This window comes from Dendrobates tinctorius, unplaced genomic scaffold (genome assembly GCF_039654945.1).
Source record: "Dendrobates tinctorius isolate UK_male_01 unplaced genomic scaffold, ASM3965494v1 ptg000105l, whole genome shotgun sequence".
NCBI lineage: Eukaryota > Metazoa > Chordata > Amphibia > Anura > Dendrobatidae > Dendrobates > Dendrobates tinctorius.
Genome location: NW_027361773.1, coordinates 2,238,858 through 2,256,592, shown reverse-complemented (window position 1 = coordinate 2,256,592; position 17,735 = coordinate 2,238,858). Strand labels below are relative to the sequence as shown.

Sequence of the window (17,735 nt, the reverse complement as noted above, 5' to 3'; positions counted from 1 at the left end):
TTCACTAATGGTCTCTGGTATGTGATGGGTTTATTAGAGTCAGTGGAGCTGTTTTGTCTCAGTCAGGGTACATTACAAGCTTCTGATTTTAGCATTGTTTAATAACCACTTTTCTCCTTAAAATAAGTGATGGGATTTTTTTTTCTAAATACATCAAACAAGAGACTAGAAAGCATTGCCCTTTTTATCAACATTAATAAGAATTAATTTTTTTAATAAAATTGGCATAATTGTTTTAGTAAATCTCCCTTATGTAGCTTTAACATGAGACATATACTGAATATTACTTCAAAGAAAGGAATCCATTTTGTCCTTAGAAACTAAATTGTTTTTACATAACTGCTAATTAAATTCAACTAGCTACGATACTAGTAACATTTCACATATTTCAACTATTTATAGTGTCTTAATTCCTACTGTGCTTAGGTTATGAGTGCAATTTATTTAGAACCATCCACGATGCAGCCAAACACATTCACATCAATAAATGTAAATCCTACAGTAACTATTTAATCTACTGAATGCATAGGCCTCTGATTTAAAAGCCACAAGTTCCAATTCAGCAAATATTCTGAGAGTTCAAGGGTTGTTCTAAAGATAAATACAACCCACAACAGGAAACATAGGTAATAATCTGTCATGCATTCTCACCGCCAATTGGGGGAGCATGAAAACAGAAGAGCCAAGAATAAGGACACTCCAAATACTGAATCCTTATACCCAAAGAGAAAATGTGGAGTACAAGTCTCAAATAGTTAAAAGGGTATAATTTTATTACATAAATTATCTCATTAGTAGCATACAAGGAGTAAAGATAGATAAAATACAAATGACAGTTGCATGTTCAGGGAGGAAAACAGGTAGACAAATAAACAGTGTGTCAACCAGAAATAACCACATATGTCATATAGTAAGGTGCTTAGTGCTTTGTAATCATGTCAGTAGGGAGGAACACCAGGAAAAGGGTGGTGAATATGGCTAATGAAGAAATCCTACATGCCAAGAGCCAAGTGCCCCATAAGTATAAGAACCTCCCAAGCCCTGGATACCTTACCCATTTTGTGGTTTGTCTGGATCCACACCGTGCAGCCCCAATGCACGTTTCACGTTGGCTTCGTCAGAGGGTCAGTTATAATCACACAATGCTGCAGTGAAATCAGAAGAGCAGACAATACATATCACAATGCTACTGCCCCCTTTTATTTAAAATAATCTCTGAACACAGATTCTCATGCAGATCAGTGTCCCACCCATAGCCCTGTACAGCATATTCACAATAGGGTGAAATATGTTATTTGATAATAGACACTAATGGCAAATGATTGACACCTACTGTATATCTCCTTCAGATGTGGTTGCCTGTTGCAAATCTTGTTGAACTAGTATCCCATTATTTGATTAAACCTTACATCTTCTGATGAAGAAGTTGGACCCTTAATGGTGAAATTAGTACCTTCTACTTTGATTTAACTTTGAACCCAAAACCAAGACACTGATTAAAGTGAGGGAATACCAGACAGGAGATCAGTATAATAGAATATTTTATTATTTAAATTTCATATAATATAATAAGGCAAATCACAAGGATGAAAGAAAATTAAAAACACAAAGTGCACACAACAGGGTCAATAAAAAATAATAAATAATAATGTGTATAATATAGGTTAAATAGAGACCCACAAGGTAGTATAAATTGATATAAAATCATGTACCTCTGATTTAAAGCAACAAGTGCAAGTGACTAAAGTGCTAAGGTTAATAAGTACATAAGTACTCCATGTGCAAAAACAATGCAAATAAAATATATTAATATAAAAGTGCAAAGTGGAAATAATCAGACAAATATGCACCAGTATGTGCAAAGTAAAAGGTGCCAATGAGAGTAAACCAGAGCATATACCGCCTAAACAATTATGCAACGGTATGTGCAAAGCAAAAGGTGCCAATGAAAATAAACCAGAGCATATACTGCAATATACAAGATACCTCGAGGAGTTAAAGTCCCGTGTGTACACATGCGCCCCAAGATTTCAAGATTTAACTTCTGTGATGATACTGTATTGCTTGTGTATGTGTTTTGGTTTACACATGACATGTTTAGGAGCCTCTGAACCTACAGTATCACTAACCATTCACTTTAGATCATTTAAGTGGTCAAAAATATTGGGATACGTACACATTACAACTAAAGAAGCTTTTATGACACCCCATTCTAAATCCATAATTAATATTGATTTGGTTCTAATCGGTAGGCTTTCTGAAACATTTTGTAGTGTGTCTGTGGAAATGTTTGCCCATCCATCCATATGGTAATTTGTGAGGTCACACACTGAATAACAAGTTCTTGCTCACAATCTTGATTCTAGTTTATTAGAAAATTGTTATATATGTCAAGGTCAGGGCTCTGTAAAAGCCAATCAGGTTCTTCCACACTAAACTCACCAAACCATGAATATAAACAGGGGTACAGTCATGCTGAAACAAAAAAGGGCCTTCCACAAACATTTCTCACAAAATTGAAAACATATAATTATGTAAAATGTCTGCTGAAGCGTTAAGCTTTCCTTCACTGGGACTAAGGGCCTAGACGAACCCTTGAAAAACAACCCCGCTGCACTCTCCCTCCTCCGCCAAACTTTACAGTTGGCTGTTAGGCATCGGATTCCTGCAGCTGCACAGCAGGAACCCAAAGCCATACATCCAGCGGTCTCCCTTTCCTTTCCGACTGCTCAGGGAACTACACAGCAATCTCGGTGATCCAGGCGCCCTGCTCGGACCAGCTCTCTGGGTCTGGATGTAGCTGCCACCTCTGGACCAGCAATGGTAGTGCAGCCTGTTTGCAGGAAACCACTCCAGAGGCTAAGTCATCTCGCCACGCTACTGGGCATGCCCACGAGACGATCTCCCAGTGGAGATCGGGGGTCACGTGCTCAGGTCCTTGTCCTGATCTGATTGGCCCATTTCAAAGGTCTGTAAGGTCCCGGAAGCGCATGGCTATAAAAGGCCCGCATGGCCGCTCGGCCATGCGCTAGTATAGGCTATACTTGCTATGTGTGAATGGTGACGGATATATGATTCTGGTGACTGACTCATTATGAAACCCCTTCCCTCTGATATTACGCATGTGGATAGGGAATTAGAGTTATAGTCAGCGCCAGTCCGTGGCAAGCCATACGCCACAGTGAATACCGCACTGCTACACTAGCGTCCGATAGTGTGAAGCCTCACGGCACTGTCGTATAGCGGCAGTAGTTACTGCCACGCTGCAGTTAGCAGCATTTACTGGCGTCCGTGGTAGCGACGCCACACACGCGGTAGGTCAAGACGGACACCGACCTCTGTCTTAGGCCGTGTCCTGTGACCATATACCATGTGTGCACGCCAGCTGAGACCTGTGAAGCTAACTGGCTCGGCATTTATGCTTTAGCGCATCTGTGAGTTTAACAGAGCCCGCTCTGCGCACCTCGGGTGACGTTTAACCCGAGCGCAGTATACCGCCATATAGCGAGTCTGCCATTACTCAGCAGCGGTTGTTACACCTACTGCACGGTGGACCCCGGGCGACGAATGCACTTCCTATTATTTATATTTTGCGCGTTCCGCCGTCCCTAACATTATACTAGCGCCAGGGTCTGGCTAGTAATGGCGGACCTGCAGCAGCTGCAGCGGTACATTCGGCAGCTGGAGAGCAGGTTGGAGGCTATTGAGAGCTCCACCTCAGCTGCGAATGCTACGCTAGCCGCTGCTCAGGCAGTCGCAGAGGCTGTCTCACACGTGCCCACACTCACGCCTATGCCGACAATATCTCGCCTCCCGCTCCCTGACAAGTTTTCGGGTGACAGCGCCACCTGTAGGGGATTCGTGAGTCAGTGCTCTATCCAGCTTGAGTTACTGGCTGCACGGTTCCCTACAGAGCCGGCTAAGGTGAGATTTATTGCTTCTCTTTTATCTGGCAGGGCATTAGAGTGGGCTACGCCATTGTGGGAGCGTGATGATCCCATGGTTCAGGGGGCTGCTCAGTTCCTCGCGGCTCTGAAGCAGGTATTTTTGGGACCACGGATCACGTACGACACCTCTCTCCAATTATTGGCCCTAACACAGGGGTCTCTCTCGGTCAGCCATTATGCCGTCCGATTCCGGACATTGGCTTCCAAACTAGAGTGGCCCTATAAAGCACTCATCCCTGTGTTTTGGAGAGGGTTAGCAGAGTATGTCAAAGATGCTCTAGCAACCAGAGAGTTCCCACAAGTCTGGAGGAAGTGATTGCCATCTCCACCCGCATTGATCTCCGGTATATGGAGCGCGGGCTGGAACGTGCGCAATCCAGATGAAGGGTTAACTTGGCTCCCACCTTCACCGAGCCGCTAAGATCTCCCGCTCAGGTGCTTACATCCTCCGAACCTATGGAGGTGTCTCGCGCCGGCACCAAGCCACGTCCGGTGCAAAGCTCTGCATGTTGTTACCAGTGCCGGCAGTTTGGTCACTCGGCTAGCACGTGTTCTCTGTGGTCAGAAAAATGATCACGTCCAATGGTCGTAGGTGGTGGTCAGACAAATACGAGACCCTTTTCTCCCAAACCGGTATTCCAAGGGACATTAGATAGTGGGGCCTCCACCTGGGAGGTAGAGGTTACCGTGGATTCTGGGGCTGAGGGGAACTTTATGTCCTCGACCTTCGCCCAGAAACACGCTATTCCACTGGTGTTACTGCCCCAGCCTCTGACCATCAGGGTGGTTAATGGTGCACCTTTAACATCTCAGGTGACCCACCAGACAGCCCCACTCGGTCTCTCAATCTCACCATCTCATCGTGAGATTCTGTCCTTGTTCATTTTACCAGATGGCATCGACCAGGTGCTTCTTGGGGTTCCCTGGCTCCGTTGTCACTTCCCTCATATTGATTGGGCTTCGGGGAATATACTGGGTTGGAGCAAGGACTGTGAGGGAAGGTGCCTGAGGGGCAGTGTTCAGGTAGCATCCACTGAAGTGCCCGCGGATCTCTCCGCGCTTCCTAAACCTTACCATCATTACACGGAGGTCTTCTCTGAAAAATCTGCGGAGACGCTCACGCCGCACCGTCCTTACAATTGCCCGATAGATCTTCTGCCAGGCACGGAACCTCCTAGAGGCTGTGTGTATCCGCTGTCACTCCCTGAGACAGAGGCTATGTCTCAATATATCCGGGAGAACATGGCTAGAGGTTTTATCAGAAAGTCAGTGTCGCCGGCTGGTGCAGGATTCTTCTTCGTGCAGAAGAAGAGTGGAGACTTACGTCCCTGCATTGACTACAGAGGTCTCAACACCATAACAGTTAAAAACAAATTCCCTCTCCCGTTGATCTCTGAGCTATTTGACAGGTTGCGAGGGGCCCGAATCTTTACGAAATTAGATCTACGGGGGGCGTACAACCTGATCCGCTTTCGTGAAGGAGACGAGTGGAAGACAGCCTTTAATACCAGGGATGGCCACTGCGAATATCTGGTCATGCCCTTTGGCCTTTGCAATGCGCCTGCTGTCTTCCAGGATTTCATCAATGACGTCTTCTTCCGCGATATGCTCTCCACCTCTGTGGTGGTCTCTCTGGATGACATCCTCATCTTCTTGCCAGATTTGACCTCCCACCGGAGAGACGTCTGCAGGGTCTTCGACCGTCTGCGGGCGAACTCTCTATTCGCCAAGCTGGAGAAGTGGGAGTTTGAGCAGGAGTCCTTGCCATTCCTGGGCTACATCATCTCGGCCCAGGGGTTGGCTATGGATCCGGCCAAACTGCAAGTGGTAATGGACTGGCAGGAACCACAGTCACTCAAAGCGGTGCAGCGCTTCCTAGGGTTCGTCAACTATTACCGCCAGTTCATACCTCACTTTTCCACACTGGTGGCTCCTTTGGTTGTTCTCACAAAGAAAGGAGCTAATCCTAACGCTTGGTCTGAACAGGTCTCCAAGGCCTTCTCGTCTCTAAAATCCCATTTTGCTGGCGCTCCCATCTTACATCGTCCCGATGTGGATAAACCGTTTATCCTGGAGGTGGATGCCTCTTCCGTCGGTGCAGGAGCAGTCATGTTCCAGAAGGATTCAGAACACATGACACATGCACAAAAACTGAACGGGTCATAAGACCCTGTTCACACCACCCAAGAACTAAGACACAAAAACAGAACACAGTATGACAAACGTGCATAAATACTCTGCTGTAAAACATATGTAACTGTAAGTAGCAAGTGCTAGTAAAAGATGTTAACAAAACCAGGGTATTTTGTTGATACGTTTTTTTGCAAAAAAATGTACGCTAAGCCACTCCGCCGCGTCAAGGCATACCCTTCTCGGAGCAGTCCTATCTAATATATTTAAAAACCTGAACATGTGAATAATACCTTCATGAGCAGGGTTCAGAAAGGTGCTGCCCGGTATGGGCTCGCTGGGCAAAATGGCTTTTTATGCATGCCCCAAAGGAGAGAGGCGGGGATCTCCCAAAGCTTGCATAAGCAAGAAATCACTGGATTCAGAACACATGACACATGCACAAAAACTGAACAGGTCATAAGACCCTGTTCACACCACCCAAGAACTAAGACACAAAAACAGAACACAGTATGACAAACGTGCATAAATACTCTGCTGTAAAACATATGTAACTGTAAGTAGCAAGTGCTAGTAAAAGATGTTAACAAAACCAGGGTATTTTGTTGATACGTTTTTTTGCAAAAAAATGTACGCTAAGCCATTCCGCCGCGTCAAGGCATACCCTTCTCGGAGCAGTCCTATCTAATATATTTAAAAACCTGAACATGTGAATAATACCTTCATGAGCAGGGTTCAGAAAGGTGCTGCCCGGTATGGGCTCGCTGGGCAAAATGGCTTTTTATGCATGCCCCAAAGGAGGAGAGGCGGGGATCTCCCAAAGCTTGCATAAGCAAGAAATCACTGGATTCAGAACACATGACACATGCACAAAAACTGAACAGGTCATAAGACCCTGTTCACACCACCCAAGAACTAAGACACAAAAACAGAACACAGTATGACAAATGTGCATAAATACTCTGCTGTAAAACATATGTAACTGTAAGTAGCAAGTGCTAGTAAAAGATGTTAACAAAACCAGGGTATTTTGTTGATACGTTTTTTTGCAAAAAAATGTACGCTAAGCCACTCCGCCGCGTCAAGGCATACCCTTCTCGGAGCAGTCCTATCTAATATATTTAAAAACCTGAACATGTGAATAATACCTTCATGAGCAGGGTTCAGAAAGGTGCTGCCCGGTATGGGCTCGCTGGGCAAAATGGCTTTTTATGCATGCCCCAAAGGAGAGAGGCGGGGATCTCCCAAAGCTTGCATAAGCAAGAAATCAGTGGATTCAGAACACATGACACATGCACAAAAATATATTAGATAGGACTGCTCCGAGAAGGGTATGCCTTGACGCGGCGGAGTGGCTTAGCGTACATTTTTTTGCAAAAAAAACGTATCAACAAAATACCCTGGTTTTGTTAACATCTTTTACTAGCACTTGCTACTTACAGTTACATATGTTTTACAGCAGAGTATTTATGCACGTTTGTCATACTGTGTTCTGTTTTTGTGTCTTAGTTCTTGGGTGGTGTGAACAGGGTCTTATGACCCGTTCAGTTTTTGTGCATGTGTCATGTGTTCTGAATCCAGTGATTTCTTGCTTATGCAAGCTTTGGGAGATCCCCGCCTCTCTCCTTTGGGGCATGCATAAAAAGCCATTTTGCCCAGCGAGCCCATACCGGGCAGCACCTTTCTGAACCCTGCTCATGAAGGTATTATTCACATGTTCAGGTTTTTAAATATATTAGATAGGACTGCTCCGAGAAGGGCATGCCTTGACGCGGCGGAGTGGCTTAGCGTACATTTTTTTGCAAAAAAACGTATCAACAAAATACCCTGGTTTTGTTAACATCTTTTACTAGCACTTGCTACTTAGAGTTACATATGTTTTACAGCAGAGTATTTATGCACGTTTGTCATACTGTGTTCTGTTTTTGTGTCTTAGTTCTTGGGTGGTGTGAACAGGGTCTTATGACCCGTTCAGTTTTTGTGCATGTGTCATGTGTTCTGAATCCAGTGATTTCTTGCTTATGCAAGCTTTGGGAGATCCCCGCCTCTCTCCTTTGGGGCATGCATAAAAAGCCATTTTGCCCAGCGAGCCCATACCGGGCAGCACCTTTCTGAACCCTGCTCATGAAGGTATTATTCACATGTTCAGGTTTTTAAATATATTAGATAGGACTGCTCCGAGAAGGGTATGCCTTGACGCGGCGGAGTGGCTTAGCGTACATTTTTTTGCAAAAAAACGTATCAACAAAATACCCTGGTTTTGTTAACATCTTTTACTAGCACTTGCTACTTACAGTTACATATGTTTTACAGCAGAGTATTTATGCACGTTTGTCATACTGTGTTCTGTTTTTGTGTCTTAGTTCTTGGGTGGTGTGAACAGGGTCTTATGACCCGTTCAGTTTTTGTACATGTGTCATGTGTTCTGAATCCAGTGATTTCTTGCTTATGCAAGCTTTGGGAGATCCCCGCCTCTCTCCTTTGGGGCATGCATAAAAAGCCATTTTGCCCAGCGAGCCCATACCGGGCAGCACCTTTCTGAACCCTGCTCATGAAGGTATTATTCACATGTTCAGGTTTTTAAATATATTAGATAGGACTGCTCCGAGAAGGGTATGCCTTGACGCGGCGGAGTGGCTTAGCGTACATTTTTTTGCAAAAAAAGTATCAACAAAATACCCTGGTTTTGTTAACATCTTTTACTAGCACTTGCTACTTACAGTTACATATGTTTTACAGCAGAGTATTTATGCACGTTTGTCATACTGTGTTCTGTTTTTGTGTCTTAGTTCTTGGGTGGTGTGAACAGGGTCTTATGACCTGTTCAGTTTTTGTGCATGTGTCATGTGTTCTGAATCCAGTGATTTCTTGCTTATGCAAGCTTTGGGAGATCCCCGCCTCTCTCCTTTGGGGCATGCATAAAAAGCCATTTTGCCCAGCGAGCCCATACCGGGCAGCACCTTTCTGAACCCTGCTCATGAAGGTATTATTCACATGTTCAGGTTTTTAAATATATTAGATAGGACTGCTCCGAGAAGGGTATGCCTTGACGCAGCGGAGTGGCTTAGCGTACATTTTTTTGCAAAAAAACGTATCAACAAAATACCCTGGTTTTGTTAACATCTTTTACTAGCACTTGCTACTTACAGTTACATATGTTTTACAGCAGAGTATTTATGCACGTTTGTCATACTGTGTTCTGTTTTTGTGTCTTAGTTCTTGGGTGGTGTGAACAGGGTCTTATGACCCGTTCAGTTTTTGTGCATGTGTCATGTGTTCTGAATCCAGTGATTTCTTGCTTATGCAAGCTTTGGGAGATCCCCGCCTCTCTCCTTTGGGGCATGCATAAAAAGCCATTTTGCCCAGCGAGCCCATACCGGGCAGCACCTTTCTGAACCCTGCTCATGAAGGTATTATTCACATGTTCAGGTTTTTAAATATATTAGATAGGACTGCTCCGAGAAGGGTATGCCTTGATGCGGCGGAGTGGCTTAGCGTACATTTTTTTGCAAAAAAACGTATCAACAAAATACCCTGGTTTTGTTAACATCTTTTACTAGCACTTGCTACTTACAGTTACATATGTTTTACAGCAGAGTATTTATGCACGTTTGTCATACTGTGTTCTGTTTTTGTGTCTATGTTCCAGAAGGATGCTCAAGGTCGGAAGCATCCCTGCTTCTTCTTCTCTAAGACCTTCTCACCGGCGGAGAAGAATTACTCCATCGGGGACAGGGAGCTGCTAGCAATGAAGTTGGCCTTTTCTGAGTGGAGACATCTCCTGGAGGGAGCCCGGTTCCCATTGCAGGTGTGTACAGACCATAAAAATCTGGTCTATTTACAAACGGCCCAACGCTTGAACTCTCGTCAAGCTAGGTGGTCGCTCTTCTTCTCCCGCTTCCGCTTCACCTTGCACTATCTCTCTGGAGAGAAGAACGTCCGTGCGGATGCTCTCCTGCACTCGGTAGTCTCAGCGGAGGAAGGGGAGGCTGAGCCACGGCTAATTCTCCCTTTGGAGAGCTTTACGACCATGGCTCCAGTTGCTCTCGAGTCAGTGCCACCGGGCAAGACCTTTGTGCCTCCTCAGCTACGGCCGGAGGTTCTCGCCTGGGCACACACGTCCAGGGTGGGTGGTCACTTTGGCAATAAGCGGACCACAGAACTCCTGGCTAGGTCATATTGGTGGCCGCACATGGCTCGAGACACTAAGGAATACATACAAGCATGCGTCTCATGCACGAAACAGGTCCTCTAGACAGAGGCTGGCTGGGTTATTGCACCCTCTGCCGGTGGCGGATAGACCTTGGGAGATGGTTGGCATGGATTTTGTGGTTGGCCAGCCCAAGTCTGGTGGCAGTGCGGTCATCTGGGTGGTCACTGACCATTTTTCTAAAATGGTGCATCTGGTGCCACTCGCACGGTTGCCTTCCGCTCGTGGTCTTGCCACACTGTTCATAAAACATGTATTCCATCTGCATGGCATGCCAGACAAAATTGTTAGTGATTGAGGTCCGAAGTTCGTGTCCCAGTTTTGGAGGGAGCTCTGCAGCCTACTCAGCATTGAGCTAAACCTGTCTTCCGCTTACCACCCCGAGATGAACGGCTTGGTTGAGAGACTCAACCAAACCTTGGTCACGTACCTGCGGCATTTCAACTCTGCCAGGCAGGATGACTGGGCCTACTTGCTACCATGGGCTGAATTTGCCCTGAATAATGCAGTGGCTGATTCCATGGGTCAAATGCCGTTCCTTCTAAATTACGGCCAACATCCATGCGTCCCTGTCCCGATGCCAGTGTCCTCCGCTGACTCCATGGTGGCAGACTGGGAGGCTCGTGACATTTGGGATCACACTCAGGATGCTATTCGTGCATCTAAAGAAAGAATGAGGGCATCCGCCGACACACATCGGCGACCTGCTCCAACCTTTTCCCCCAGCGACTTGGTGTGGCTCTCTGCTCGAAACATCAAGCTGCGGGCTGAGTCCCCCAAGTTCGCACCACGATACATCGGACCTTTTAAGGTTCTTGAGCGAATCAGCTCAGTGGTCTACCGCCTGGCTCTTCCTCCACATTTAGCCTTTTCTGACGTTTTCCATGTGTCCCTTCAAAAACCTGTTCACATGGCCTGGTTCTCTGAGTCATCTGCCAGGTCATCAGACTTGTCTTCGGACGAGTTTGAGGTTAACGCCATTGTGGGACGCAGGATTGTGCGTGGCAAAAAGTTTTATTTGGTGGACTGGAAGGGTCATGGTCCAGAGGCCCGGACCTGGGAGCCAGTGGAGAACATCCACGCTCTGCTTCTGATCGTGGCCTTCGAGCGTAGTGAGGCTCAGAGGGGGGGCCCTAGGAGGGGGTAATGTAAGGTGTCGGGTTCCTGCAGCTGCACAGCAGGAATCCAGAGCCATACATCCAGCGGTCTCCCATTCCTTTCCGACCACTCAGGGACCTGCACAGAAATCTTGGCGATCCAGGCGCCCTGCTCGGACCAACTCTCTGGGTCTGGATGTTGCTGCCACCTCTGGACCAGCAATGGTAGTGCAGTCTGTTTTGCAGGAAACCACTCCAGAGGCTAAGTCCTCTTGCCGCGCTACTGGGCATGCCCACGAGACGATCTCCCAGTGGAGATCGGGGGTCACGTGCTCAGGTCCTTGTCCTGATCTGATTGGCCCATTTCAGAGGTCTGGAAGGTCCCGGAAACGCATGGCTATAAAAGGCCCGCATGGCCGCTCGGCCATATGCTAGCATAGGCTATACTTGCTATGTGTGAATGGTGACGGATTTATGATTCTGGTGACTGACTCATTATGAAACCCCTTCCCTCTGATATTACGCATGTGGATAGGGAATTAGAGTTATAGTAAGCGCCAGTCCGTGGCAAGCCATACGCCACAGTGCATACCGCATCGCTACACTAGCGTCCGATAGTGTGAAGCCTCACGGCACTGTCGTATAGCGGCAGTAGTTACTGCCGCGCTGCAGTTAGCAGCACTTACTGGCGTCCGCGGTAGCGACGCCGCACGCGCGGTAGGTCAAGACGGACACTGACCTCTGTCTTAGGCCGTGTCCTGTGACCATATACCGTGTGTGCATGCCAACTGAGACCTGTGAAGCTAACAGGCTCGGCATTTATGCTTTAGCGCATCTGTGAGTTTAACAGAGTCCGCTCTGCGCACCTCGGCTGACGTTTAACCAGAGCGCAGTATACCGCCATATAGCGAGTCTGCCATTACTCAGCAGCGGTTGTTACACCTACTGCACGGTGGACCCTGGGCGGCGAACGCACTTCCTATTATTTATATTTAGTGCGTTCCGCTGTCCCTAACAGTTGGCAAAGTGCTGTCAGGACTAATGTTCTGTCATTCATATTAAACTGCCAGATAGAGAAGTGGGATTGTTCACTCCATAGAAAGTGTTTCCACTTCTCCAGAATCCAGTGGCTGAATGCTTTATCCACTCCATCTGATGTTTGGTATTATGCTTGTGATGTAAGGCTTGCATGCAGTTGATTGGCCATGACAGCTGATGCCACCCGGCTTCCAGTGCACCATTCTCAGTCAGCAGAGCTTTAACTTTACATGATCTGCCATTTTGTGGATGAGTTGCTGTGGTAATATCACTCACAGCTGATCATTGAATATTTAGGAGGGAAGAAATTTCACAAACTGACTTGTTAGTGGCATTGTTCCACAATAAAATTCTCAATTTTCATGAGCGCCTTAGAATTACCCATGCTCTTAAAATTGTTTGTAAAGATTGGCAGCATGGCTAGGTGTTTTTTTTTTTACATTTGTAGCAATGGGACTGAATAAAAAAGCAGAACTCAAAAATTAAGAGGTGCGTCAGATTACTTTTGTCTACATAGTGTATCATAGAATCATAGAATCGTAGAGTTGGAAGGGACCTCCTGGGCCATCTGGTCCAACCCCTGCTCAAAGCAGGATTCGCTAAATCATCCCAGTCAGATGTCTGTCCAGCCTCTGTTTGAAGACTTCCATTGAAGTAGAACTCACCACTTCTCGTGGCAGCCTGTTCCACTCATTGATCACTCTAACTGTCAAAAAGTTTTTTCTAATATCTAATCTGTGTCTCCTCCCATTCAGTTTCATCCCATTGCTTCTAGTCTTTCCTTGTGCAAATGAGAATAAAGTTGATCCTTCTACAATGTGGCAGCCCTTTAGATATTTTTAGACAGCTATTAAGTCTCCTCTCAGTCTTCTCTTTTGCAAACTAAACATTCCCAAATCCTGCAACCTTTCCTCATAAGACAGGGTTTGCAGACCGGTCACCATTATGGTCGCTCTTTTCTGAACCTGCTCCAGTTTGTTGATGTCTTTTTTAAAATGTGGTGCCCAAAACTGGACACAATATTCCAGATGAGGTCTGACCAAAGAGGAGTAGAGGGAAATAATGACTTCACGTGATCTAGACTGTATGCTTCTGTTAATACATCCTAGAATTGCATTTGCCTTTTTTGCTGCTGCATCACACTGTTGACTCATATTCAGTCTGTGATCTATTAGTATACCCAAGTCTTTTTCACATGTGCTGTCACTTAGCCCTATTCCTCCCATTCTATACATGCTTTTTTCATTTTTATTGCCCAGATGTAGTACTTTGCATTTCTCCCTGTTAAAAACCATTCTGTTAGTTGCTGCCCACTTCTCCAGTTTATTTAAATCTTTTTGAATCCTCTCTCTCTTCTCTAGTATTAGCTATCCCTCCTAGCTTTGTGTCATCAGCAAATTTAATCAGTTTACCCTCAATTCCTTCATCTAAATCGTTGATAAAGATGTTGAACAATACAGGGCCCAGGACAGAGCCCTGTGGTACCCCACTTGAGACATTCTTCCAACTGGATGTGCAGCCATTTAAGACCACTCTTTGGGTCCGATCACTCAGCCAGTTATGAATCCACCTAACAGTTGCCTTGTCCATTCCATACTTAGTCATTTTTTCAATAAGGATTGTATGAGAGACTTTGTCAGATGCTTTGCTGAAGTCAAGATATACTATATCTACAGCATTTCCTTGATCCACCCAATCAGTGATACCGTCATAGAAGGAAATTAAGTTAGTCTGACATGACTTATTAGTTACAAACCCATGCTGACTCTGTTTAATCACTTCATTCTTATCTAGGTATTGACATACATGTTGTTTAATAATTTGTTCAAAGATCTTTCCTGGTATAGAAGTCAGACTCACCGGCCTATAGTTGCCTGGGTCCACCTTCTTCCCCTTTTTGAAGATAGGAACAACATTTGCTCTTCTCCAGTCTTCTGGCACTTCTCCTGTTCTCCAAGAATTTTCAAAGATTATGGAGAGGGGTTCAAAAATTTCTTCTGCTATCTCCTTCAGTACTCTGGGGTGTAATTCATCTGGACCTGGACACTTGAATTCATTTAGGTTAGCTAAGTGTTTCATCACTATCTTTCTGTTTATAGATATCCTGGATTCTTCTATTCCCTTAATAGGACAGTGAATAACAGTTGATGTTACATTTCCTTTCTGAGAGAAAACAGATGCAAAATAGGAATTTAAAAGTTCAGCCTTCTCAACATCCTGTCTTACCATTTCATCATTTTCATCCTGTAAAAATCCTATAGCATCTTTGACTTTTCTTTTACTTTTGACATATCCCCAAAATCCTTTATTATTTTGACATCTCTTGCAAGCCTCAATTCATTTTCAGCTTTAGATAATCTGATTTGTGCCCTGCAGGTTCTGCAGACAGCATTATATTCTTCTTTAGATATGCCTCCCTCTTTCCATTTTATAAACATTTTTTTCTTCCTTTTTAGCATGTGCTTAAGTTCTGTGTTCATCCATCCTGGTTTCCTTAAATGCTTCCTATTCTTCCCTCTTTTCGGAATTGTTAACAACTGTGCTTTGAGAATTTCATTTTTCAAGATTTCCCATCCTTCCTGGACATTTTTGTCTTTAAGGATATCCAGCCATTGGATCCCTCCAATTCTCTTTCTGAATCCCTTAAAATCTGCCTTTCTGAAATCTAACCTTGACGTCTGAGTCTTCACAGGTCTTCCGCCTCTAGTTATCCAAAATTCTAAAATAGCATGGACGCTACCTCCTAGGGTCCCAGCCACTTTTACCTCCTCAACCATTTCCTCCCTGTTTATAAGGATTAGATCCAAGGTAGCAGTTCCCCTTGTTTTCTCCCTTACCTTTTGGAAGATAAAGTTGTCAGCAAGAGAGGATAAGAATTTCCTTGACCTGTTATTTTTGCCTGAGAGAGATTCCCAACAAATGTCTGGATAGTTGAAATCTCCCATGACAACTATGTCATATTTTTTGGAGAACTTGGCCATTTGATGCATAAAGAGTTCATCCATATCTTCGGCTTGCACAGGCGGCCTGTAGTAAATGCCTACAATGGTGTCCTTTCCATTGTTCTGTCCTTGTATTCTTACCCAAACAGTTTCCACAGAACTCCCAGTCTCTGAAGCTTCAATCTCTGTGCAGACATACGCGTTTCTAACATACAATGCGACACCCCCTCCTCGTTTATCAAGTCTGTTTCTTGCAAATAAGTTGTATCCTTCTAGTCTTGTATTCCAATCATGTGTATTGTCCCACCAAGTTTCAGTGATTCCAATGACATCATATTTCTTTTCCTGTGTTAGTAGTTCCAATTCTCCTTGTTTGTTGCCCATGCTTTGTGCATTAGTATAGAAACATTTTAGTTTGTGATTGGTTTCTCTTTCTCCAATATTTTTATTAATTAGATTCTTTCGTCTTTGTTCTTCCTTTCCACTTCTAATAGCAGAGTTCTCAATAGCATTTGTCAGGTGTATGGCTTTTTCTGGTCTTTTGCTTCCCTTCCCATGTTGTTCTAGTTTAAGAGGTGTAGCTGTCTTCCAATTGCTCAATCAACCAATAGGCATTCTTCTCTGTTTCTCCATAGTCCTCCACAGACATGCACACTCTGATCTACTGAATATGCATGTGTTTGGAATGGTGAGAGGCAAGCAATTTGTTGCTAGACATTTCTGCTTCTGTGTCAATTGTGTGTATCAAAAGGATTGGTCGTGATGAAATGCTCATTGATGGTCAGCCATTAAAATTGGAAGATCCCGACAACTTTAATCTAATGTGTATGTCCACCTTAAGTGAATGAAGTTGCACTGAGACATCATATATAATAAAATGTTCATCTTTTTACATTCTGATACTGTCAAAAAGCATTTATATATCCTGGAGAACCCATATTGGATGCTGTAGCCCATACAATTGCGTGGGTCACGTCATTAGTGTATATATTGTAATATTACCATTCAAAAGCATTAGCTTTCTATGGATGACCTTGCTCAATTCATTTAAAAAATTCATGTATTTTTCATAAAAATAATTTTTTTATGTTTGAATAAGAATCTGAAGAAAATGTTGGACTATGAGAGGTTGCGAGAGAGACACACAATAATTGGCAGTGAATGACTTTTCAGATTTTTCCCATACTTATATCTTTTATCCGGTGGATCCACAGTTTCGATGTTGAAGACTCGTATTCACATGGGAAAAACACGTATCAAATGTAATAGAAACAATATTGCAGTTTCTTCATTCTCTAGAAGACAGAAGTGTGAACTGCAGTTTAGTAAAGGACTCCATTATAAGACGTCTTTTCAAACTGAAGAGAGCTGTTAAAAAGCTGTGAAAACTTCTATTCTTTACAAGTAACATAAAATGTCTCTTCTGAAATATATGTGTATATTGTAATTCCACATTTGAATATACTATTGTAAAAAAAAGTGGAGTTACTTTAGAAATATAGTAAAAAGAGGACTCTTGCCGTTCAGTAAAGATGTCATAGTAAGCTCTCCAAGTAAAACAGTTTGAGTCCAATATTTTCCTATACTACTAGTGCACTCTTACCATTGTAGCACAGAGACCCTAGGATATAATTTCTTGCCTGGGGGGCATTTGGTTGAAAATATAAGTGCGTGTGACTTTCCTAAATAGCTCCCCCAGCTGGTATCAGACTAGGGTCTATAATGCCTGGCAGACAGATCTAATGGAATTACAGTGGGAGATGTGACATAGCCATGATCCCAACATTTCGATCGATTCAACTGTCTGTCTAGTCTCCAGAGTACAGAACAATTGTTAGACATTGTATATATGAATTACAGCTTACTGCTTCTGCTCTAGGATAGCAATTATATAAAAAAAATCATAAATTGCCCATGCTGCATGCGACATGAGAAGAATGTATTACATTGCTAAGGACAATACATCATGAGGCTTATTAGGAGAACATCACATAACCATAATTAACACATATTGAGCCGACGAGCATTGAAAAACTCAGAGATTCCAATTTCTCTTCCCATGACCTGGTTTCCTTTAATTCCACTATCTAAATAAGAAAATTAAATGTTGTTTAATTTTAGAATAAAACCACACAATTCCATAGGTTTCATTTTCCCTTCCATGCTCTTCGTAATACATTATCACTACGCGCCAAATACTAACGCATATTTTTGGAGCAATTTTGTTATCATTTATTTTTATTTCCTAACAGGTATTGGAAAAACGAGGACATGTGAACAACAATAAATACCAAAAAGGAAGCAAGGCCCCTATAGGCAACACACTGCACTAATGTAAATTATGGCCAGACAACATAACTTGTCACAGAGG

At 44.0% G+C, this 17,735-nt stretch overlaps 1 long non-coding RNA gene across 3 annotated transcripts in view; it reads right to left on the bottom strand.

Annotated features, from left to right (window-relative positions):
- The window catches only part of LOC141100482 (uncharacterized), a 102,350-nt gene extending 85,694 nt beyond the window's left edge, over positions 1-16,656 (bottom strand). For all 3 annotated transcript variants that reach the window (XR_012234703.1, XR_012234704.1, XR_012234705.1), the window contains exons 1-2: positions 16,551-16,656; positions 1,055-1,145 (exon numbers count right to left, since the gene is read on the bottom strand). This is a non-coding gene — a long non-coding RNA (uncharacterized lncRNA). The remainder of the gene's footprint in view (positions 1-1,054; positions 1,146-16,550) is intronic.
- Positions 16,657-17,735: the final 1,079 nt, after the last annotated feature.